Here is a 25962-nt window from a genome sequence, read left to right on the forward strand (position 1 = left end):
GTGTGTGTGCGTATGTTTGTGTGTGTGAACTGTGGGGGAGGGTACCTCTGCGTACAAAATGCAGACACCACCATTATTAACTACCACAGGAATATCTACACTTTGCAGTAGTTAACTACAATTCAAATGCATGCAAATTAGCCAATAATGAGGGCTTTCCTCACTGAGGCTAATATGTCTGTTTCCCAAAGTACTGCACTGTTGAAACAGGGCCTTATTACTGAGGCTATAGTGATTTTTATGAATCCTCAGAATAATCTTTCCTTAAACACTTTATACTTCATATTTGCTTTTACTTGTAATTTGTACAATAATAATTTCCACAAAAAATCTCCACATTAAAAAAAAAAAAAATCTTTATTGGCACTTTGCCTTTCTTTTTTGCCACTTTTACATCCTTTTCAAAACTTTACCAAGGATAAGCTAAATCATTTTTTTAGTTTCTAATACCAAACTTTTCTTTCCCCAACTTCATCCAGTCTTATCTTCTATGCTTTCATTTTCCCCACATACTGTTTCATTTTCTGTATCTCCCCATCTTTTTTCCTCGTCTTTAACCTTTCTTCATATTGCTTTCATAAATGTTTCTGCCCATTCATCTTTCCCGTATTACTTTAAAAACCCAATACAAATTTAAGGGTGCTGTATACACAGTTGGATTTATGAAGTCTAACCCCATCATTTTGTTTACTATTATATGTAACAGACCTTTTCAATGGATTCAGTATTGATCTCCAGAAGAAATTGAAGGCTGTCTATGACAACTCACTCTCCATTTTCATTGGGAACATACATATCTCCCCACATAGGCTAAGCTCTTTATAACATGTGTGTTCAACATATAATCTTAAAGGTCTTTTGGTATGCTGTCACTTTCCTAATATCCCGCACAATGTTCTTCCATTGACTCATCGTTACTTCCTGTTTCACATAGTGAATCCCTAGTATAGTATAGGGGTTGCTATCAGCATTTCAAAAGCTGAAAATGCCGAAGTCTATTTCATGGAACTGAAATGTTCGAAATCTCAGACGAGCGAACTGACGGAACATCGATTTCTTTCCCAGGGAAAGAAATCAGTGGGCCGTCATTGGAGTTTGCTATTTCCTCCACTGTGGTGCATTCTCGGAGTTGGTATATTTAAGTAGGGGTTGGTGTGGGGGCACAGCCCCCCACATTGGGGGTGTGGGGTGCAAAACCCCCCACTTCTGTCAGTGTTTAAAGTATTTAAAACATTTTATTTTTTTTGCAGGGAACACCGATTTCTTTCCCTGGGAAAGAAATTGATGTTCCATCAGTTTGCTCTTCTGATTTCGAACATTTCAGTTCGATGAAATTGACTTTGGCGTTTTCAGCATTCGATATGCTGATATAGACCCTACTATAGTACACTAATCTCATTCAGTGTACAGTATATACATCCTACTTGAGTAACGTACCCCAACCTTTCTTTTTTTATTTTCAAATCAATTTTGTCAACTTTCATCTCTCCTTACTTCTCATCTCGTCTCATTCTTCTTGCTTAAACACTGATTAATCACAACATACACCACCAATATAAATATACTTCCAACTGTGAGGCCAGTCTGCTTTACTCCGCTTCTAAGCCTTGCTTCTTCTCCTAACCAACTATTCACCATAACTGTCACACATGAATTCTCATGTTTTTTACCACCTTAATTATCTTTTCCCAGATCCCATATCTTTTCAATATTACAAATGCCTGCAAATGGGCTAGGCAATGGGTTGATGACAGGTATTTTGCTGTAGAGTTTTAGTGCAAAAGTGTAATGTTGATGTGAGTTTCACCTGAATGTGTTATATTATGCAAGCCACTGGAAAGCTTTTTTTGGCTTCTTCCCCTTTTCTCCACTGTGCTGTGACTATATAGCTGGTATTTTAGAGGGTGGTGGTGCAGGGGGCTTGTCCATCCCCCCAAAAAGATCTTTTTGTGGATTTAGAGGTTTTGACTCACCAGTTTCAGTATTCATCATTTGAAAACCTGTAAGTTAAAGGAGTATTCTGCGATGACTCCTAGGTAAACTCTTCAAATTGCATATCTAAGGCTTCATATGGCCTACCCATCAAAGGCTTCTGCCACATTACATGCTACTAACTTTCCTTTTCTTTTTCTCAGTTACAGTCAACCACTTCCTTTATAACAACCACAGCATCCTTAGCCGGCTTACCTTTTACCCCATGAATTCTATGTCCTTTATAACCTCTTGAAATCCTTTCTTTAATATCTTCATGAATATTTTATAATCAGTATTCCCAAAGGTTAAAGTTTCCAGTTTTTAAAATATTTCTATTACCTTTTTTCCATACACACATATTAACTCCCCTGCATAACTTCTCTTTGCTTTATGCCCTCTTCAATCCATTAATTCAGCATTTTCATAAATATGTCTTCTCCTCAATAATTTCCTAACAGAAATAAAACTTAACCCATTTGGTCCTGGGGATAAACTTTTTATAATCTCCAATAGTACTTGTCCCAACACACTTTTTTAATCCTCTCTTCCAAACTTTCCACTACTTATTTCTGTAACACTTTAAGATTCCAGCTATCCTCAACCTTGAACCTTCACATTCTCATACATCCCCTCTACATACCAAGTTACTACTTCCATAGTTTCTCCCTGATCATATTTTATTAGGCCTTTCTTACCTGCTACTTGATCCATCTTCCCTTCTCCTCCTCACTTCACTTTACCAAAAAGCATCACTTTCTCCTTCCCCTCTTTCAAAAACCCTGCCTCTTCCATATATTCCCACCCTCAGACTCCTTCTTACCTATATATATTGATGTTCCTTTCCCAGTACTAATCTTCTTCATTTAATAACCCCTTCTGCAAATGTTATGATTATATATGCCTTAACTGGCTTACACCAGTCATTAACTACCAGCCTTCTAACATAATTCTTAATGATATTCCCATTTACTGATACTATTTTTATATCAGCCCTTTCTCTTTCTTGCATATTTACCCATCACTTTTCTTTTCTACTCCTCAGCAGACCCATATGGATTTTCTGGCCATATCTCTAACTTTCCCTCTTCCCCTCATCTGCCTCCAGTACTACAAATGCATTTTCAACACTTCTACTTCATTTCTTTTATTTAAATGCACTCAGTCTTTCTTTTGCTCCTTCTGTTTCCTCACTCCTTTATACATCTACCACTTCCTGAACTGTTTTTTCCCCAATTACCTCTAACTGCTTTTCTTTCACTTCTTCTACCCCTTCCTCATATTTCCAGTCTCCTTCATTCTTGATCCCCCTCTCTCTACGCCCCTTTCAATATCCTTTTCTTGTAACACTCAACAAACAACATGTAACCTTCTTCTTTACACTTCACACATATCAATTTCCAGTTTTTAGTTGAATGACCAAATTTCTTATATCACCCTCATCACAGTTTGTCACAATCCTTATTTAAATGTGAAACAGCCCCACAGAAAAAAAACAAGCCTTCATTTATTCACAGTATCTTAATTGTATCAGTTTTACAATACTCACATTAGAAAGTGCAGTTGTAAGTACAAAGGATTAAGGCTCTTGACTGTTAATGAGCTGTTTCCCATAGATAAATGTACAGGGTTTGATTTTTCTGCCTCAATTTGTCTACTTTATGAGTCTGAGCAAGCCACTTAACTGGACAATACTCCTGGGTCATCCTTTCCAGTGGTCCTTGTGACCAGAGGCTTACTCTGTTAACAAATGTATGAAAAAAGAAATGCTGTACACCGCTACCCACACCTTCCATGCTTCAGTCAGCACTTTTATTTTATTTACAATATGTCTTTCACTTCATAAACTGTTGGACACAGTTACAGAAAAAACAGTACCAGCTCTTCTTCATTAACGTCCATAGTTCTAAGCTGGGAAAAACATCCTTCTTTTTGTTTGTATACTTAAATTTTGGAATATATAGTCATTCCACAGACTGCAGAAATATTCCTGTCACATGCATGAACAATTTTTTGTGCAGCAAAAATGTCTTGAAAGGTTACTTCATGAAAGGTTTCCATTCCTAAATTAATGATTGCCTTTACATCTTCCTTTTAAACCCTAGGGCACAGTAATGTTGTCTATAATGGCATACTTACTGATGGTTTCTTTTTTCTTATTTTTTATTCTTACTAATCAGCTTCTTCTGCAAAACCCTCCTTCAGAAACACAGACATTCTGTTGCTCGTGAAGCCCCCCATAAACTAGCACTGCATACAACCCTGTACTGTCATTATTCTCAGGAATACTGTCCTGTAGTATACCTCTTCTTTCATCCCTGTCCACTACAGATGTTCTTGTGGCCCTTGCAGGGGTCATCAGCGACTCCTCTGACCAGACAAACCTCTTCTCATGTACAGGTACTCCTCCACTGCTTCCATTGCTGTATGGCTACTTCATTTCTTCCATCTCTAGCCATTGTTCCATTCTCTCCACCTTATGCCTCATTAATTTGAGACCCAACATAACATCTCTCAACACCAGTCCAGTATAAAGCATCCTCTTCTACTAGCTCCTCTACTGGTGATATATTTACTAACAGGATATTTTCTAGCCCTCTCTGAATAATTTCAATAACTTTAATTTCCAAATATTCATTATTATTTCCTGTGTATGCATCCATGTCTTGTAGGTGTTTAGTGTTACTGACTTCTTGTAAAATTGCTTCACTTCTTGATTGCTGGTGCCAGCCTTCCAGTGCCACCTAGCACTTGAAAAGAGAATGTTCCTGCTGCTTTGGCCAGACTTCCCTTTATTGGTATGAAGGCTGCCTCTCATTTTCCCTGAAAATATTCTGATGGCCTAGTAAGACTAACCTGATCAACAAAGGATAAATACAAAAATAAGATAATCATTCATGTATAGGTATATCCTAAACTTATTAGCAAGGGCTCACTCAGGCTAACCCGCCAGTTTCTCTCTACAGGAAATAGAAAGCTGATAAACAAAAATGAGAGCCACAAATGAATATATAACATGGCAATGTCCATCAAAACATTATTGATAATGAGTATTCCAAGTACTGCATAATATTTTGGCGGTGTGGCATTTTAAATGCCTAATATTCCTTTTGTATTACAATTATATAATAATCTACCAGTAAGGTTAAATAAATGGCTCTGTGTATATCTGATATGTTTCCAAATTTTAACTGTTATTCCATTGTTTTATGTATCTTGTGGTGCACTCCATTGGCTACCCATGTATAAGGGCCTCTAGGCCAGTGAGTTTTACCAGATAAACACTTACACGTTTCATGAAGTATTTAGAGTTCAAAGATCTTGTCTTTGTATCCAATAAACATTCTACCTCACTGATAGGTTTTGGTGGAAAAGCATCTGTGGGGGTGGGAGGGGTGATAACTGCATTCCACTGAAGGACCTGATTGGTCCTCCCCTCATCTCAGTTGTTCTCCAACTGCTTTTGTCTTTGTGGCTCCAAATTCAAAATCACTTTTCTACCGCATGATCCAAGTGAACTCCTCTCCGTCCAGCTGCTTCACTCTACAGTAAGCATAGCCTGTGTTAGGCACCCTCCGAACCTGGGTTTCTCCATCTCTTCCACTCCTTGCCTTATTCATTCAGTTGTATGGCGTCATCACGCAATTCTGTTTTTTTTTTCTCAAAGAACTTGCTTCCTTGACTGTTGTAGCCAATCAGGTCCCTTGCTTCACTTGTAAGCTGGTGATCTGATTGACTGCAGAAGTCAAGGAAGCAAGTTCTAGTTTCCTGATTGACTTTGCTATTATCTGTGGTCTGTTGGGTCAGTTTTGTTGATTTTCAGCATTAGGCACACCTCTGAACTTCCCAGATTTTTAAGAATGTCCAGATTTTTTGCTTCATATTTTTGGTTTGTTCTTCATAAAATTTGTTGTTGTCTTATAAATCAATGAGTATTGAAGCAAACATTTAAGTTTCAGGCTTTATATCCTTCAGAAAACATATGCTAAAGCAAAGCCTGAGAGCAAGTTTGTAAGTTTATATGAGGAATATTTAAAAAGTGTTCGTACTTTTAAGCCTTTGCACCCCCATTATTTATGGCTTTGTCCAGATTTTGGTACTGTGTCTGGTACTCTTATCTTTTCATGCAGCTCAATGCGCTTACTCGGTCTTGTAAGTGAGTCTCACACCTGTGCATGCATGTTCCCAAGAATATGAGATGAGGATGGATGGAGGATGCAAGTTTTCCTGGAACGACTGTGGGACCAGCAAAGCAGCTGTATTTTAACTGCCCTGTAAGGGCAATTTCTAAAAGATCTGAAAAACTGTCCTTTTGAGGGCAATTTAAAAGGGCTGAACTGGTCTGGTCTGTGTGTAGGAGAAGCAAACAGAGGATTAGTAGCAGTGTTCTATCAACTGCAGAAAAGGTAAGTTGCTGGGTTTATTTTTTATTTTTAACTTTATTTTTTGCTGGAGAGGGGGTGAAGAAACCTAGGGAGAGGATTGTATAACATTTTTTTCTGCAGAGTTCTTATGCTAAGATGATTTGGGGGGGGGGGGTGAGGGGCTGTGTAACAGTTTTATTTTACCTTTGCCCAGAATTTTTCTGCTAAGTGATTGAGGCTCTTGCCGCCCCTATAGTGCCTTTTTTAGGCAAGGTTCAAATGACAAATTCACCACCGTAACAGGAACAGGCAAGCAAAAACTGAGGGTAATGCTACTCAATGCTAGAAGTCTAAATCTCAAAATGCAGTCACTCGAGGCACTCCTTAAACTGGAGAACATCGATATCTGTGCAGTGACTGAGACCTGGTTCAAGACTCCAGAGAGCACCCCTGCACTACCAGGCTATAACTCATACCACACTTTTTGGCCATGTAACCTGGACCGAAACACCAAAGGTGGAGGTGTGTCTGTATTCATTAAGGATATCCACACCTCCAGGCTAGTTGCTCAGCATAATGCATCCAAGGTTATCCAAGTGCAACTAACTCTGGGCAAAACTGCAATCCAAATTTTAGCTTGCTACAGATCCCCCACCATGCCCCAGGATTCCCATTCCTTTTTTATTGATGTACTGGAAAATATTAGGGTTCAACCAAACATCCTAATAATGGGCGACTTCAACTACCCCACCATTAACTGGGAAAACTACTCATGTACCAACTCCTTAGCTCAACGCTTTCTGGAATTCATAAACTCCAATGCCCTGGATCAACTTATCCACACCCCCACCAGGGGCAACATGATCCTAGACCTAGTCATTACCAAAATGAGTGACCAGTTTTCCACACCTGAAGTCAACTCCTCATTTGTCCGATTGACCATAAGCTAATCACCCTTGATATCCACATCCCGCCCCCACCCCCCATTAAGGAAACCACAGTAAAAATTTTCTCCAAAGCCAACTTCATGCTTCTTAAGACAGAAGTGGTGAACTTCATGACACCCATGCAGATGGACAATACAGTTACAACTGCTGAATCCTACACAAATGCACTCTGTAAGCACTTACACGACTGCATGGATCGTGCTATCCCAAACAGAACCAAGACACTATCCTCCAAAAAAAAGGAAGCCAATCTGGTGGTCCCCTGCCATAAACAAACTGTACAACAGAAGGAAGAAACTGTTGCAAAAGAGAGTAAAATCCCATGAGTGGAGGAGCTCCCTGGTCAGCCTCAGTAAGAAGCTGAGATCCCTTATAAGATCCTCCAAAGCTAGCTACGAAAATAAAATTGCCACTAATTCTAAGGACAACCACAAAGCATTCTATAGCTATGTCAAGAAACTCAATGGCAACACCTAGATCTGCTCTGAGTTACAGCATAACGACATGAAAATTACAGAACCAACTGATATTGCCAACATCCTGGCAGATAGGTTCAGTGCTAACTTTACCCCCCCCTCTAAAAGGCCCATGTCTATACAGGAAGAATGCAGAGTCCCTGTAATCACAACTACGCAGGTAAAAGCTGCACTCTCTAAAGCCAAAAACACAGCATCCATGGGACGAACAACATCCCAGGCTGCGTTTTACACGAACTTCAGAAAGAATTGGCTCCCCACCTAAGCACCATGTTTAATAATAGCCTCACATCAGGCTTTGTGCCCACTGAATGGCGCACACCAACAGTTATCCCACTCCACAAAGGGGGAGCTACCACAGATCCTGGGAACTATCGCCCTATTAGCCTGACGAGCCTGGTCTGCAAGGCCATGGAACGTATCATCATGGAGCTCATAAACAAAGAGATTGGTAACCTACAGACTCTGGATCCCACCCAGTTCAGGTTTGTGAAAGACAGATCATGCCTCCTGAACCTGATCGACTTCTTTGAGGCAGTCACCAAAGCCATAGATGAGGGTAGGGTAAGGTGGTTCACAAAGCCTATCTTGACCTCGCCAAGGCTTTTGACACCATCCCCCATTCTGGAATTATAGCTAAACTCACTAAACTAGGTATAGATCCCTACGTCACAAGATGGGTTGCCAACTGGCTCACTAACAGAACCCACATTGTAAAAGTTGCAGACTCCAAATCTGACCTCAAACCAGTGACAAGTGGAGTACCACAGGGTTCAGTCCTGGGACCTCTCCTGTTTGGTATCTACTTCCCTAAAGTACAGGCTAACACAGAAGGCCTCTGTCTAATGAAGTTCACATATGACTGCAAACTAGGAGCCATAGTCAAGTCCCCAAATGATGTGGACATCCTACAGAAGGGCCTCACTGAGACAGATGCCTGGTGTCAGAACAATGGCCTCAAGCTCAATGCCAAAAAGTGCAGTGTCATCCCCTTTGGTAAAAACTCTGTACCCATGAACTACCACATAGGCAGCAATCTACTTAACACCGAATGTGTGATAAGAGACCTTGGGACCCAGGTGGACAGTAGTCTCTCCTTTGATAGTCACATCGCTACAGTAGTCTGGAAGTCCTTCTACATGGCACACCTCATCATAAAAGGATTCTCATCTCGACAATCATTAGACCCATTATAGAGTACAACACCCCTTTTGGAATGTACCTCACAAGACATCTGCAGCAGCTGGAAAGGCCACAGAAGTACCTCACAAAGAGGATTACTGGCCTCAAACAAATGCCCTACACTGACCATCTCAAAAAACTCCAGCTTTACTCTGTAGCATATCACCTACTCCGAGGTGATCTCTGCCTAACATATAAAGCTATGTCAAACCCAGAGCTGTTGGACATGCTACACCTAAAGAAATCCCAATCCCTCCGAGCTACACGCTCTAGGGACCTAAACCTTGTCACCACAATAAACAGGACATGCTGGAGGGATAGATTCCTGTCCCAGAGATGTCCCATACTCTGGAACAGGCTACCCATCTATGTCAAGCAAAGTTCTTCATTAGCATGCTTCAAGTAAAATCTTGATGAGTGGATGGGAAATAGGAAATACACCCCGGGGATCACTTCTGTGTCTCTGCTTGACAGTGGCACAGGGAAATAAGTTTCTTGGGTGGCGTAAGCCAGGGAACCTTGTTGGCTAGGCTTATGTAGGCCCTTGGGCCGATAGCCTATTACCTACCTATGAACCTATGAACCTATGAGGAAGGAAGGCTTGTCTGTAATTAATGTCCAGATTTGATGTAGTTTTTTAGCTAGTTTTGCATAAGAATATTCATGAATGCATTTTTGTTTTGTGTACAATTGTGCTAAAATATTGGTAGTGGGGGGATAGTGGCTGTGAGAATGTCTCAGAATTTACAGATGTTTTAATGACTACCAATGCAAACCCTGTTCTGCTAGTATGTTTTGTGTATGCTGGCAATGTTTACAATATGCCTCATGCTACACCTTAGTTTTAGGGTAATTTTTTGCTCTGTCGGAATTATTGTGCTGAGAGGTTGGGAGGGGAGTTAGCTGCTGTGAGAATGTTGCAGAATGTCCAGCGGTTGTTTTAGTGTATACTAATGCAAACCCTGATATACTAGTATTGTGTATACCGGCAATGTTTACAACTATCCCTGATGGTATGCCTTTGTTCTACGATCATTTTTTGTTTTGTCTGGAGTTATTGTGCTGAGAGGTTGGTAGGGGGGTTATGAGCTATGACATTGTTGTGCAATATTCAGATATTTGTCTGGTATTTGTCTCATTTTATTAAAACATGTGGGGTTACGCAATGCATTTTACTGCAAAATCTGTTATTCCAGCATATTTGTTTAATGTTGTGCCTTTTTGTTTTTATTTTGCTTTCACTTCATCCAGATTTATTGTTCTGAGACACTGGGGGTGGGGGCTGTGAAAATTCTGCAGAATGTATTGATGTCTTAATGCGTGCCAATGCAAAACCCTGTTCTACAATAGCACTTGATCATAGCAAATATGTTACTCCTTTGTTCTGCAGTTTGTTTGAGGGGGCTTTGTCTGGAATTGTTAAGCTGAGAGGTTAGGAGAGGGGTATGGACTGTGAGAATGCTGCACAGTGCTTAGATGTTTGACCTGTATTTTTGGTCTATTACTCATCAAAAATGTGGATTCACACAATGCATGCTACTGGAAAAATCTATTATACCATCTTTATAAGTTCATAAGCACAGTGTTTTAAATCCCTAATGTTACGTCCTTGTCTTGTTTTTTTTTTTTTGTTTTTACCTCCTCTAGAATTGTGCTCAGACTTTTGGGGGGGACTTAGAATTCTACAGAATGAACTGATTATTTCAATGTATGCAATCCCTGTTATTTTAATATCTAGTTTATCATAGCAATTGTTGTATCTGTTCTTGATGTTGCACCTTTGTTCTGCAGTTATTTTCAGCTTTGGAATTATGCTGAGAGGTTAGGAGGTTGATAGGGGCTGTGAGAATGTTGCACGATGTCTAGATGTTTGTTAGTTTTGGTCTGTTCATCAAAAATGTGGGGTCACACAATGCATGCTACTGCAAAATCTTATTCTAGCATCATTACTAGTTCATAAGTCCAGTATTTTAAATTCTCAGTGTTCAGTCTTTATCATGTGTGGGAGTCTGTGTAGCTGTCTGTCTTGTGTCTCTCTCCTGTGTGAGGGAGTCTGTGTGGTTGTCTTTGTGTACCTCTGTGGACTGGCTACCTTGATGCAGTACAGAGGCTTGCCATAATGTAACAACATTACTACTAAATGCCAGTCAATATCTGTGTGTGTGTGTGTGTGTGTGTGTGTGTGTGTGTGTGTGTGTGTGTGTGTGTGTGTGTGTGTGTGTGTGTGTGTGTATATATATATGGTTCTACCTGACTTCACCGAAACACCAAAACACCGACAACGCAATCACCGAAACCACATAACCGACAGTACCAAAACACGAAAATTCACATACCCGACAACGAAATAACCGACGGTACACAAACACCAAACCTTATACACTTCACACACCACAATCAACAAACAAAACACATTCCCCATCCAAAAACCACATACACAACACAAGCACACCAAAATCCCTGCAAACCCACACTAAACCTCACATACACAACTACCTACAACCCTGACCCAAACCCTAACCCTAAGGTCCGTCACTACCGACACTTACCTGACCGGCTCCCTAACCTAACTCACTTATCCCGCCCTAACCCAAACACAATCACTACCGACACTTACCTGACCGCTCCTAAACCTAACTCACTGATCCCGCCCCAAACCCAAACACACTAACTACCGCACACTTACCTGACCGCTCCTAACCTAACTCACTTAACCCACCCCTATCCACACTTACCTTACTCGCACCCTAACGTCCGTCACTACGCATACTTACACAGCCTTTTCCCATTTGGCATCCTCAGCGTGGTGCTTTCATCCGTCGGGTCGGTCTTCTGCACTGTCGATCTTCTGGGTCCCGTCGCGTCGGTCTTCTGCACTTTCGCTCTTCTGCGGCTTCCGATTTCGCTGTCGATGTTCCGGCGTGTCGATGAAGTCAGGTAGAACCATATATATATATATATATATATATATATATATATATAGATATATATATATATATATATATATATATATATATATATATATATACACCTGTGAGCGGCTACCTTACTGTGGTACAAGGGCTTGTTGTAATGTAACATTAGTACTAAATGCCCGTCAGTGTGTGAACCACTGTGTGTGGCTACCATGCTATGGTATATGGGCTTGTTATAATTTATTGGTACTAAATGTTTTTTTATTTAACATTTGTTGACCAGGAAAGTCTATTTTCAGCAGAGGGCCAGGGAGAAATGCTGCAGAAGCATGTTTTTGGAATATGAGAGGAAACCATGCGAACACAGGGAGGACATGCACACTCCGCACAGAAGCCACCCCAGCTAAGAATCAAACCAGAGAACCTCTTGCTGCAGGGTGACAATGTTAACCACTGCACCACTGTGCCATCCCAGTCAGTGGGTGTGTGTACCACTGTGAGTAGCTACCATGCTGTGGTACAGGGGCTTGTCATACTGTAACATGGGTACTAAATGCCAGTCAGTGTGTGAACCTCTGTGTGTGGCTACCTTGCTGTGGTTCATACAGTAATAGGCTGGTACTAGGTTATCAGCCCTAGGGCCTATACAAGCCTAGCCGTAACAATTCCCTGGCCATTTCTTCCCACAGTATTTACTTCACTGGACCCAGGGGTTTGCCATAATGTAACATTGGTACTAAATGCCAGTCAGTGTGTACCTTGACATTTCAAGTCTTTTTAATGGCCTGAATGTAGTAACACTACACAGTGATCATTAAATGGTGCAGCATGAGCTTGATAGGGAAGGGGGTATGACAGCAATGTGATCACACTTTTTTATTTTCCTGGGTAGGGACCCCAACTTGAAACTTGCTGGGGGTCCCCAAAATGCTAACACTGGCCATGACAGTAAGGCACAATGCATTTCTGAATTTCTTAACATAAATGGTCTATTTCATTCTTGTACTAGAAACAATTACAAATATGCTTCTACTGCGGTACAAACTGGCTAGGTGGTGTTGTCTTTCAGCTGTTAATATCTAGCAAATAAATCAACAAGTTTCTACTGGTTTTTGCTCTAGGATTCAGTGGTAGCACCTAATGTTTTTCAACTTTGTTAAACTCTAAGTATTGTCTTTCTGCTGTTAATGTATAGCAAATATATTAGCAAGTTTCTACTGTTTTTTTGCTGTAAGAGTACCTAATTTTTGCTTTATCAGCTGCACAGTTACATTAAGTAAGTTTGTAGTGTTTTGTCATCTGGTTAAGTGTTATTATTTTATTCTCTGCTGCTAATCTCTAGCATATTAGAAATTAGAATATTAGAAATCCTGTCGCCCAAACATACATTCGCAGAGGCTCTCAGTACAAATCTACCCAAACAACAGAGACCTCCAAAGCAGAAATGCAAGCAACCTCCACCCCCCAGCACAACCCAAATGACACATAGCCCACATACTCAGTGTACCACTCAACTACAGCCCATAAGGCATAACGTACCCAACACTCTAGTCATAGGTGACTCTATAGTCAGGCACACTGATGTTCCACTCACCAGGCTAAACAAGGAAAAAGTTACTATCAGCTGCCTGTCAGGTGCCAGGATCTGCCACATAACACACGCTCTCAGGTCACTCCACAACAAGTACAAATATGACTCTGTCATTGTCCATGTTGGTGTGAATGACCTGAGCACCTCCTGGACTATATGAAAAGAGACATGGAGGAGCTCTCCGATCTTGTAGCCCAGGCAGGTATGACCCTAGCCCTGAGTAGCATCCTGCCATCACCCAGAATGATACCACAGTACAAGGACAAAATGATTGACTTTAACAATTGGCTAAGCTTCTGGTGTCATTCTAAGGGAATCCAGTACCTGTCTGCCTGGGATGACATGATCGACAGACCACGCTGCTTTGCCAGAGATCGCCTGCACCTGTTGCCCTTGGGATTCCGGATATTGGCAAAGGCTCTTGCCACCCCTATAGTGCCTTTTTTAGGCAAGATTCAAATGACAAATTCACCACCGTAACAGGTACAAGCAAGCAAAATCTGAGGGTAATGCTACTCAATGCTAGAAGTCTAAACCTCAAAATGCACTCACTCGAGGCACTCCTTAAAATGGAGAACACTGACATCTGTGCAGTGACAGAGACCTGGCTCAAATCTCCAGAGAGCACCCCTGCATTACCAGGCTATAATTCATACCACACCTTTCGGCCACCAAACCCGGACCGAAACACTAAAGGTGGAGGCGTGTCCATATTCATTAAGGATATCCATACCTCCAAGCTAGTTGCTCAGCATAATGCATCCGAGATTATCCAAGTTCAACTAACTCTAGGCAAAACTGCAATCCAGACTGTAGCTTGCTACAGACTCCCCACCACCTCCCAGGATTCCCACTCCTCTTTTCTTGATACACTGGAAAATATTAAGGTACAACCCAACACTCTAATAATGGGTGATTTCAACTACCCTACCATTAACTGGGAAAACTACTCATGTACCAACTCTTTTGCTCAACGTTTTCTGGAAATCATCAATTCCAACACCTTGGATCAACTTATCCACACCCCCACCAGGGGCAGCAATATCCTAGACCTGGTCATCACCAACATGGGTGGCTGGTGTTCCACACCACAGGTCAGTTCCTCGTTGGTCAGATCCAACCACAAGCTAATCACCCTAGACATCCACATCCTGCTCCCAGCCCCCATTAGGGAAACAACCATAAAAAATTTCTCCAAAGCCAACTTCACGCTTCTTAAGACAGAAGTGGCAAACTTCACGACACCCATGCAGATGGACAATAGAGGTATGACTGCTGAATCCTACACAAATGCACTTTATAAATGCACACACTCGAGGCTCTCCTCAGCGTGGAGAAAATCGATGTTTGTGCAGTGACGGAAACCTTTGCAGAGACTTCCCTTACTATGGAACAGGGTCCCGATCTACATAAGACAGAGCACCTCCCTATCACTCTTCAAGAGGAACCTTGATTTGTGGATGGGTAACAGAAAGTTCACACTGGGGATCACACCAACAGCACTACTAGATAGAGGCCAAGGGTACTAGCTGCTAGTACAAGGGTCTAGGGAACTACTAAAGGGGTGGTGAATACCGCACAACATGGCTGGGCTAATATATGCCTTCGGGCAGATAGCCCAGTACCAACCTATAAGCACTTACAAGAGTGCATGGATCATGCTATCCCTAACAGAACCAAGATGCTATCCTCCAAAAAAAGGAAGCCAATCTGGTGGTCTTCTGCCATAAACAAACTCTACAACAGAAGAAAGAAACTGTTGCAAAAAAAGAGTAAAATCCCACGATTGGAGGAAATCCCTGGTCAGCCTCAGTAAGAAGCTGAGATTCCTCATAAAATCCTCCAAAGCTAGTTATGAAAACAAAATTGCCACTGATTCTAAAGACAACCACAAAGCATTCTATAGCTATGTCAAGAATCTCAATGGCAACACTCAGATCTGCTCTGAGTTACAGCACAATGATACTAAATATACAGAACCAACTGATATTGCCAACATCCTGGCAGATAGGTTCAGTGCTAACTTTACCCCCCTTTCACCCCCTAAAGGGCCCATCTTTATACCGGAAGAATGCAAAGTTCCTGTAATCACGGCTGCACAGGTAAAAACCTCACTCTCCAAAGCCAAGAACACAGCATCCATGGGACCTGACAACATCCCAGGCTGCCTTCTACATGAACTACAGAAGGAACTGGCACCAAACCTAAGTACCATGTTTAATCATAGCATCACCTCAGGCTTTGTGCCCATTGAATGGTGCACCACGACAGTTATCCCACTCCACAAAGGGGGGGGGGCACAACAGACCCCAGGAACTACTGCCCCATTAGCCTGAAGAGCCTCGTCTGCAAGGCCATGGAACATATCATCATGGAACTCATAAACAAAGACATTGGAGATCTCCAAACTCTGGACCCCGCACAGTTTGGGTTTGTAAAAGGCAGATCATGTCTCCTAAACCTGATAGACTTCTTTGAAGTAGTCACCAAAGCCATAGATGAGGGTAAGATGGTTCACACAGCCTATCTAGATCTTGCCAAGGCATTCAACACCATCCCCCACTCTAGAATTATAGATAAACTCACTAAACTAGGTATAAATCCCTATGTCACAAGATGGGTTGCCAACTGGAGAACCCACACTGTGAAAGTAGCAGACTCCAAATCAGACTTCAGACCAGTGACAAGTGGAGTACCACAGGGTTCAGTCCTGGGTCTTCTCCTGTTTGGTATCTACTTCTCCGAAGTACAGGCTAACACAGAAGGTCTTTGGCTAACTAAATTTGCAGATGACTGCAAACTAGGAGCCATAATTGAAACTCCTAATGATGTGGACATCCTACAAAAGGGCCTCAGTGAGACAGATGCCTGGTGTCAAAGACATGGTTTCAAGCTCATCCCCTTTGGTAAAAACTCTGTACCCATGAATTACCACATAGGCGGTAGTCTACTCAACACCGAAAGTGTTATAAGAGACCTTGGGACACAGGTGGTCAGTAGTCTCTCCTTTGATAATTACATCGCCACAGTGGTCAGGAAATCCTTCTTTGTGGCACACCTCATCACAAAAGATTTCTCATCCAGAAAAAAAGAGGTCATTGTTCCCCTCTACACATCACTCATTAGACCCATTATAGAGTACAATGCCCCTTTTGGTATGTACCTCACAAGACATCTACAACAACTGGAAAGGCCACAAAAATACCTCACAAAGAGGATTACTGGCCTCAAACAGATGCCTTATGCAGACCGTCTCAAAAAACTCCAGCTTTAATCCGTCGCATATCACCTACTCAGAGGCGATCTCTGCCTAACATACAAAGCTATGTCAAACCCAGAGCTGTTGGACATGCTCCACTTAAAGAAATCCCAATCCCTCCGAGCTACATGCTCTAGGGACCTAAACCTTGTCACCACCATAAACAGAACATGCTGGAGGGATAGATTCCTGTCCCAGAGACTTCCCATTCTCTGGAACAGACTACCTATCTATGTCAAACAGAGCTCCTCATTAGCACTCTTCAAGAAAAATCTTGATGACTGGATGGGTAATAGGAAATTCACCCCGGGGATCACTTCTGTGGTTCTGCTTGACAGGGGCACAGGAAAATAATTTTCTTGGGTGGCGAAAGCCAGGGTACCTTTTTGGCTAGGCTTGTACAGGCCCTAGGGCCAATAGCCTAGTACCTACCTATGAACCTATGAACCCTAATCAGTTCAAACTAGCTACCAGAAAATAACTAAAAACCCACTGATCCTGCCACTGCAACCATCATCCTTAAACAACCAGCTTCTCTTGTAGACCCTTACCTTACTCTTTCTGTAGGATATGTTCTTGCCTCTTCATCTGACTAAGAATCTAACCTTTCAATCTTATTAGTTATAACCTCTATAAAGTATCACTCTTCTTATCCATCTTTCATCTCCTCCATTGATTTTCCTATATTTTGACAACATAATTTTTTTCTATGAATCATTACTCTAGCTCCAACACCCTAGCCCAAAGGTTCCTAGAATTTATAAACTCAAATGCTATGGAACAACCTGTTACCACTCCCACAAGAGGGGAAAACATACTTGACCTGATCATCACCAACATAGGGACTCTATGCTCCAGACTAGAAGTGTATCCCTCACTGGTAAGATCAGACCATAAACTAATCTCACTGGATATTCACATGCCGACTCCACCCCCTGCCCTGAAAACCACAGTGAAAAATTTCTCTGAAGCAAATTTCACACTCCTCAAAACCAAGGTGGAATCCTTCAAAGCCTCTGGGCCTGTGGAAAATACAGCCCAGACCACAGAATCCTTTATAAACGCATTCTATGAACACCTTCAAGAATGCATGGATCATGCAATCCCAAATAAAACCAAGACCCAATCCTCCAAAGGCAGACGTCCTGTCTGGTGGACCCCAGCCATAAACAAACTATACAATAGAAGGAGGAAGCTACTACATGATAGAGCAAAATCCCAAAAAGGCATCTCTGATCAGTATTAGCAAAAAACTACGGGCACTCATAAAATCGTCTAAGGCCAGCTTTGAGAGAAAAATTGCACAGGACACTAAGGATAATCACAAGGCTTTCTTTAGTTATGTTAGGAACCTGGGTGGGAATTCCCAGATATGCTCAGAATTAGTCCAAAATGACAAAAAATACACTGAACCCACAGACATTGCCAACATCCTAGCTGACAGGTTCAGCGCAAACTTCTCCCCCCCTCCCACCAAAAGGGCAAATATCTATCCCAGAAGAGTGCTGCCCCCCTGCCATCTCAGATGCTCAGGTAAGAGCTGCCCTCTCCAAAGCAAAAAACACAGCATCAATGGGACCAGACGGTGTCCCGGGCTGCATCCTACATGAACTCCAAGAAGAGCTAAAACCAAACATAAAACTACTGTTCAATCTCAGCCTTACTACAGGATATGTACCCAAAGAGTGGCGTACAGCAACAGTGGACCCTCTCCACAAAGGTGGTGCCTCAATGGATCCTGGAAACTATCGCCCCATAAGCCTGACTAGCTTGGTCTGCAAAGCTATGGAAAGGATCATCATGGACCTCATAAATAAAGATATTGGGGACCTACAGACGCTGGATCCTACCCAGTTCGGCTTTGTTAAGGGCAGATCCTGCCTCTTAAACCTGGTTGATTTCTTTGAAACAGTCACCAAGGCCATTGACGAGGGAAGGTGGTCCACACAGCCTACCTGGACCTCATAAAAGCCTTCGATACAATACCCCACTCAGGCATTATAGATAAGCTCACCAGCTTAAATATAAACCCCTATGTCACTAGATGGGTTGCAAACTGGCTCAAGGACAGAACCCACATGGTTAGAATTGCTGGAGCCATGTCAGACTCCAAACCAGTTACAAGTGGCATCCCACAAGGCTCAGTCCTGGGACCTCTCTTGTTCGGTATATATTTCTCGGAGGTACAGGCCAACACAGAAGGACTGTGGCTGACCAAGTACGCAGATGACTGCAAACTGGGTGCCATAATCGACTCTCCAGCCGACACAAGCATCCTCCTAAAGGGCCTCATAGAAACAGACAACTGGTGCCAGAGCCATGGCCTCAAGCTAAACGCCAAAAAGTGTATAGTCATCCCCTTTGGCAAAAACAAAGTACCCACAAATTACCACATAGGTGGTAATCCATTAAGTACAGAAGAAGTAATTAGGGACCTGGGGACCCAAGTTGATAACAATCTCTCATTTGACAACCACGTGGCCAAAGTGGTTAGAAAAACATTTTATATAGCCCACCTAATCATGAAGAGATTCACATCTAGATCAGGGGAGGTCATCGTGCCTCTTTACTCATCCCTCATCAGGCTCATAATTGAGTACAATGTCCCTTTTGGGATGTACCTTACCAGACACCTGCAGCAACTGGAAAGACCCCAAAAGTACCTCACCAAGAGGATCAAAGGGCTCAAACAGATGCCATATGCTGCCCGGTTAAAGAAACTCCAGGTCTACTCAGTGGCATACCGCCTGCTCAGAGGCGATCTGTGCCTGATGTATAAAGCCATGTCCAACCCGGAATTAATGGACATGCTGCACCTCAGAAAATCCAAATCCCATCGAGCTACGCGCTCGAGAGACTTGAACCTCAGCACTGAAATAAATAGGACATGCTGAAGGGACTGATTCATAACCCAGAGGCTCCCTTCACTCTGGAATAAAATCCCAGTCCAGGTTAGGCAGAGTCCCTCATTGACTCTCTTCAAGAAGAATCTTGATGAGTGGATGGGAGATCGTAGGTTTACCCCGGGTATCACTTCTATGTCACTGTTTGAGGCACAGTATACTAACCTCGAAAAAGGGCTTAGCAAAGTTAATTTAAAATGGGTGGCGAAAGCCAAACACACTCTGGCTAGGCTTATAAATGCCCTAGGGCAGATAGCCTAGTATGAACCTATGGACCTATGAACCTATGAATCATTGCTGTATTATCAATGTTTGTTTACCTGTGTTTTTCTTTTATTCTGTGCTTATAGTGTATAATACTAGAGGTGTGACATTCTACTTCTGATAACTACACATACATTGTATCTCTGCATTGTAAAATACTGATGTTTGTTATCCATTTTTATTTTTTATTTTTATTTCTGTATTATTTCTGTATAACAAATAGTATTACTGTGGAGGTTTTCTCCCCGAGCCTCCACTGAAAAAGGGCTGCACACCTCAGTGGGACAAACTCGGTCAACAAATGTAAAATAAAATAAAAATAATAAATATATATTTGCATGTTTCTACTGGCTTCTACTGAAGGTTTCAATTATAGTACCTGATTTTAAGTTTTATGAACAGCAAAGTCAGTGGCTAGTGCTTGTTAATAATATGAGACAGTTCTGTGTGAAAAGAGTTGGGTTGTTGCCTAATTTTTCCATATATGTTAAAAACTTAAGCTGCTAATTCTAAGGTGCTTAAATGTCACATTTACAGACTATGTTTTGCAGCAAAGAGTAGAAACTAACTGAGACAGGTATTCTATCTGTCCTTCTAAAATTTGTAAACCTCCATCTCAGTAATCAAAAACTTGTATACCTAGACATAAGTCTTTGCTTATTTTCCTGTTTAAAGGCTATAATGCAGAAATGTACAACTGTGAAACACAGAGCACTCCTTATGTTGGCCAAACACTACTTCATGCAGCAGAAGACAGACAAATAGTACTTTATCTACCCAGTTCAACCATCAAACAATCCTAATTACTTTAATCTCTCTCTCTCTCCCGTAGTGTACTATGCACACAGTATGTCTGACAATTGCTGCTGCAAAAGTTAAAATAATCTCACTAGCAAATGAACTTGTACAGCTGAATTTAACTCCAGTTGCAAAAGTACATAAAAGCAATACATTCAGTTAAAATCTATGTACGGCAGTTTCCTAGAATCAAACCAAACAATTGTTTTCCATCACGTCTGCATCAGTGGGTTTCTGTACTGTAGTGCTGAATCTGCCTGAGGGACACCCCCACCCCCAACCACATTCACAGATCTTCTGCTACTGAAGGTGAAGCTAAATTAATGCTTCAGCATATTTTACTCTAGCAGTGAAAAATTTCCCTGGAAAGCCAATAAAAGCCCATAACAATAAAATTAAATGCTGTGACTCAAGCCAAGTATTTAGAGTTCAAAGATCTTTGTATCCATAAACATTCTACCTCACTGATATTTTTTGGTGGTAAACCATTGGGGGGGAGATGTAACTGCATTCCATTGAAGTACCTGATTGGTCCTCCCCTCATCTCACTTCAACCCAAAGTCACTGCAATACTGCCTGCTGCAGTTAACTTACATATATGTTAACAGCAATCTATCAGCTTGTGTTATGTTTTTAAAATTATCAGGACTTGTCTTACCCCCTGTCTTGCTGCAGTTTTACAGATTGTTTTGCTGTTACATACTCCACCGTGGGCCAACCCACTCCATTGCTTGGGTTCCTATCAGATAATCAAACTTATGCAAGTTCGAACCTCGTATGGTCGAGACCATAAGCTCGAATTTGCAGAAGTTCGAGCGTTTCAACGGAAATCTCCGTAAGGGAAGGTTTCCATTTTGTTCAATGTGGTGCAATCTCGGAGTTGGTATATTTAAGTAGCGAGGGGTGTGAGGGGCACAGCCCCCCACGTGGAGAGTGCAGGGGGGCTTGGCCCCCTGCTTACAACAGTTTATTTTCTTTTCTTTTTTTGTTTTTTATCTATAGTCAAAGTTTTTTTAACTTCGAACAGGACGGTTCGAACAGTCTGTGTTTGAAGCTATTAAACTTTGACTTATGTGATATAGATCCCATTACTCCCCTACCCTAGCCCCCAATTCCCACCCCCTACTATGTCTATACTTATAACTCACTTATTCCACCTCCTCCTCTACTCACCCTCCTATCCTGTACCTAACTGCATCATCCAATCACAAACTGTTCTTGTTGTACCATCTCAACCCACTTCTGTTCTAAATTCCTTGTCAAATCTCACTCTGCTCCCTCCCCATCAAAATCCACCTATTCTCCACACTATTATCACTGCTCATTACCTCACCTAACCATACTGCAAGATTTTTACATTAACCATACAGTTAACTCCTATATCACCTTATTCATCCTACTGCTCTTACTCCTAACAACCCCATGAGTAGTAATAATAAATAAGCACACCTCAGCCATTACTGCATCCTCACCTATCAACCATCTTCCTGTTAGCTACTCAAACATCTCTTCAAGCTTAATTCCCATAGTTCTATTCCATTGCTGTAACCCCAAAATACTAAAAAATGTCAGTCACAAGGGCTAGCCACTCGACGGTGTAAAATATGGCTCTAGGTAATTCAGTTATGTTGTAATGTTGCCAAAATGGGCATGAGTAGTTATTGGTGATTAGTGGGTTGAGGATACTGCCTACTCTGACCTACACCAGGGACCCATGCTAACAGTGAGAGGGGTGTATGTGCCCCTGTTGGCCAGTTCATGTCTACCATAAAGCCCAGCAGCCCTGGGTTAATAAGCTACTGGCAGGCCGGTGTTCACTTGCCCAGCCTGGATTACCTGGGATACCTCTGTTGAGTGAAAGCTGGATGTAAAACCAATCAACCCGCCAAACATGAACTGAAAACTGCTACACTTAATATAGGTTCACAGGATGCAGACTGGAAGTGAATGACATGATAATACAGATGAGGCTATGTGTCCAAGAGACAAGATGGAAGGGCAGTGCAGTGAAGCCACTTGGCTTGGGATCCAGAGTTTACTACTCAGGAAGAGGACAGGTTAGAAATGGTGTGGGAATTTTGGTGAGGGAGAGTCATTTGAAAACAGTGAGGGATGGCATCAAAATTAGTAATAGACTCATGGCAATCAGTCTCCAGTGTAAAGACAGGGCAGTATTCATAATCTCAGCCTATGCCTCATAGGAGGGCTGTGATAGTGAGGAAAAGAGTGTATTCGGACAGCAATTGCAGGACCTACTAGGTAAACCAGAACAACATGAATTGGTGTTGATAATGGGTGACTTGAATGGACATAACAGGACAGACAGAACAGGATATGAGGTGTGCCTGGGCCCACATGGGTGGGGCAACAGGAATAAAGAAGGAGATGCCATTCTAGACTGGCAAATGGCTTGACAGTAGCCAATACATGGTCCAGAAAGAGAGACAGTCACAAGATCACATACAAGAGCGGCCAACATGCAACTCAGGTAGACTTCCTCCTGCTAAGATAAGGGCACTGGGGTAGGATCAGTAATTGCAAAGTCATCCCCATGAAGCAGTCATCTCACAACCTAAACTACTGGTTGCCACAATCAGCTGCATGCAGTTGTCAGAGAAGGCTCTAAAGTAAACAGAAACCAGGCTGATGACCTAACAGTTGGCTGGAGAGAAAGTACAACTATTCAAGGAGTTATTCAGGGCTCTAGCACCCCAAGAAGAGGAGGAAATAGGTGGAGTTTAAGAAGAATGGCAGTTTTGATTCAGATCATGATACAGCCCAACTAACCTGATGTTTGCAGTGAGAGAGATAGTTGAGAATTAGCTAGAGATGAGGAAATAGTCCAACTGGGCATTCCTACAGTTAGAGAAAGCATATGACAAGGTCCCAAGAAAGCTGATTTGGGCAGTACTGTGGTGGTTCGAAGTCCCAGAAACATTGGTAGGATTAGTGCAGGCTATGTACAAGGACCCAATGACTTAAATGCAACAGGGTTTGGTGTCACTGAGGGATTCCTAGTGGGAGTGGGTGTGCACTAGGGTTCAGCTCAGAGCCCACTGCTGTTCATACTTGTGATGGACTACATTAGCAAACAGGTCAGAGGGAACAGGTCAACAAAGTTGCTGTATGCAGATGAAGTGGCATACAGCCAGACTTTAAGCAAGAACTTCAGCAAAGCATAGGGGAATGGAATGCAAAACTGAAGGCACATGGGATGAAACTAAGCACAGATAAGACAATGGTAATTGCAGCAAATTGGGGAAATCAGAAGAAGTTGAAAACTGAGGCAGAAGGGAAGATAGTGGAACAGGTTAATAACTTCAAGTATTTGGGATGGGGTGTTTGAGGAGAAGGGAAGTCTGAATGAAGAGGTCTAAACTAGAATCAGAGGGGCTGCAGCCAACTGGCATAGAGTGTCAGGTGTAGTCTATGACAGAAGAATGCCAAAAAAATCTGAAAAGTAAGGTGTACAGGACAGTGGTGTGACCCGTACTACTGTATGGTACAGAAACCTGGGCAGTAAAGGCATAGCAGATGAGGAAGCTATAAGTGATGGAAATGAAGTGCCTGTGAAGGGTGGTAGGGTGCACACTGTGGGACGGACAGAGAAATGAGGATAAAAGAGTAGAAGCCAAAGTAGCTCCAATTGCAGAAAAGACAACAGATTACGGTGGTTCAGAAAATGCACAGAAAAGCAGAAGGCAATCTGGTGAAGAAGATTTGGGGCAGTCAGGAAAAAGGTAAGAGGAGATGAGGATGTCCAACAAAGAGATGGATGGATTTTGTGAAAAAAGATCTGCGACAGTCGGGCATGAGTTTTGAAAAAGGTAGGATTGTGGCATTGAATTTAGAGAGATGGAGACAGTTAATACGATACCCCAACCCCATGTAGAAAATAGGAAAAGGGGGGTGATGAAGATGTTGATGATTGCAGTCACAGTATCAAGGTAATACAGCTACCCATCTCTGCTAAAAATACCATAATAAACAAATCATCTTTCTCCACCATATATCAGTGTGGTGACATCCACCCCAACCCAGGTCCCAATCAAACTTCAAACCAAAGAATACATCCTAAACATTTTAAAATAGTCACTCTAAACATTAGAAGCATATGCAACAGAATCACAGATTTTCATGTCTGGATGATCCAGCACAACCCAGGCATCTTAGCCACAAGGAAGCATGGCTAATGCCTGAAATAAAAGATGCTGAAATACTTCAACTGGTTATAATATTATTAGGCTCGAAAGAACGCATAAAAACAGGTGGAATGGCTATAATCTCAAATATACTCACAGTAACTCCCTGTACAAACACAATCCCACATTTTAGAAAAACAGAACTCCTAATTTCATTTCTAAAACCTAACAGGGCCAAGAACATATGCATTGCTGTGCTATATATCTCCCCAGAACAGAACATTCCAATACTTGAAAACATAGTATCCTGTGTAGCAGATATATTCACAAATGAAATTATTCTTCTGGCTAATGTAAACATTGCCTGACAGTCATTATCTGTAAATTCAGCACTCAACATCATGAACCTCTTTGGATTCACTCAGCTTATTTAATACACTAACAAATATATGGCAAAAATAACTCATAACAATCTATCCTGGACTAGATTATGGTTACTAACCCATTTAATTTTGCCTCCTCAGGTATCATTCCCAGATACAGTAAGTGACCACCTGCCAGCTTATAACTACAGAAGTATTACACAACTAATAAAGGAACAGAAGCTCAAAACTACCTGTAATCTCAGTTTCTCCAAGGAGTCTTTCATTGATGCTGTTAAAGCAGTTAATTGGTCCATCCTAAAAATCCCCTCCCCTTAAATGATGCAGTTGAATACTTCAGTGCAGGATTTCTAAATATTCTTAACACCTTAGCCCCACAGAGATTAGGACTCAACATTCAATCTGTTTTTAACCACTATTAAACATTTGTCAGAAAAAAACAGTCTTTGTAGAAAAATAAAAGAATGAATATATAATAAGCTGCATGTTCAAAACCAGGATATTAATCTTGCTTAAAATCAGTAAATCTGATACTGTCTACACTGACCAGTGGTTTAGTCAGTTAAAATATTTCAAACTCAACTGGAAAGGAAATCTCTGACCTTTGGCTGAGCATTGAACCCAGGACACCCTGAATTCTGTGTAGCTGTCACTGCCAACAAGGAGTCACTGGACAATTAGAGGAGCTGCCAGGGATGGTGCAAGATGTAACAGAGACTGGACTTGGTGCATGTATCAGCTGCCTGGAGAGGTTTATCATTAAAATA

This window comes from Protopterus annectens, chromosome 2.part2 (assembly GCF_019279795.1).
Source record: "Protopterus annectens isolate FY-2018-M chromosome 2.part2, PAN1.0, whole genome shotgun sequence".
In the NCBI taxonomy this organism is placed as follows: domain Eukaryota; kingdom Metazoa; phylum Chordata; order Ceratodontiformes; family Protopteridae; genus Protopterus; species Protopterus annectens.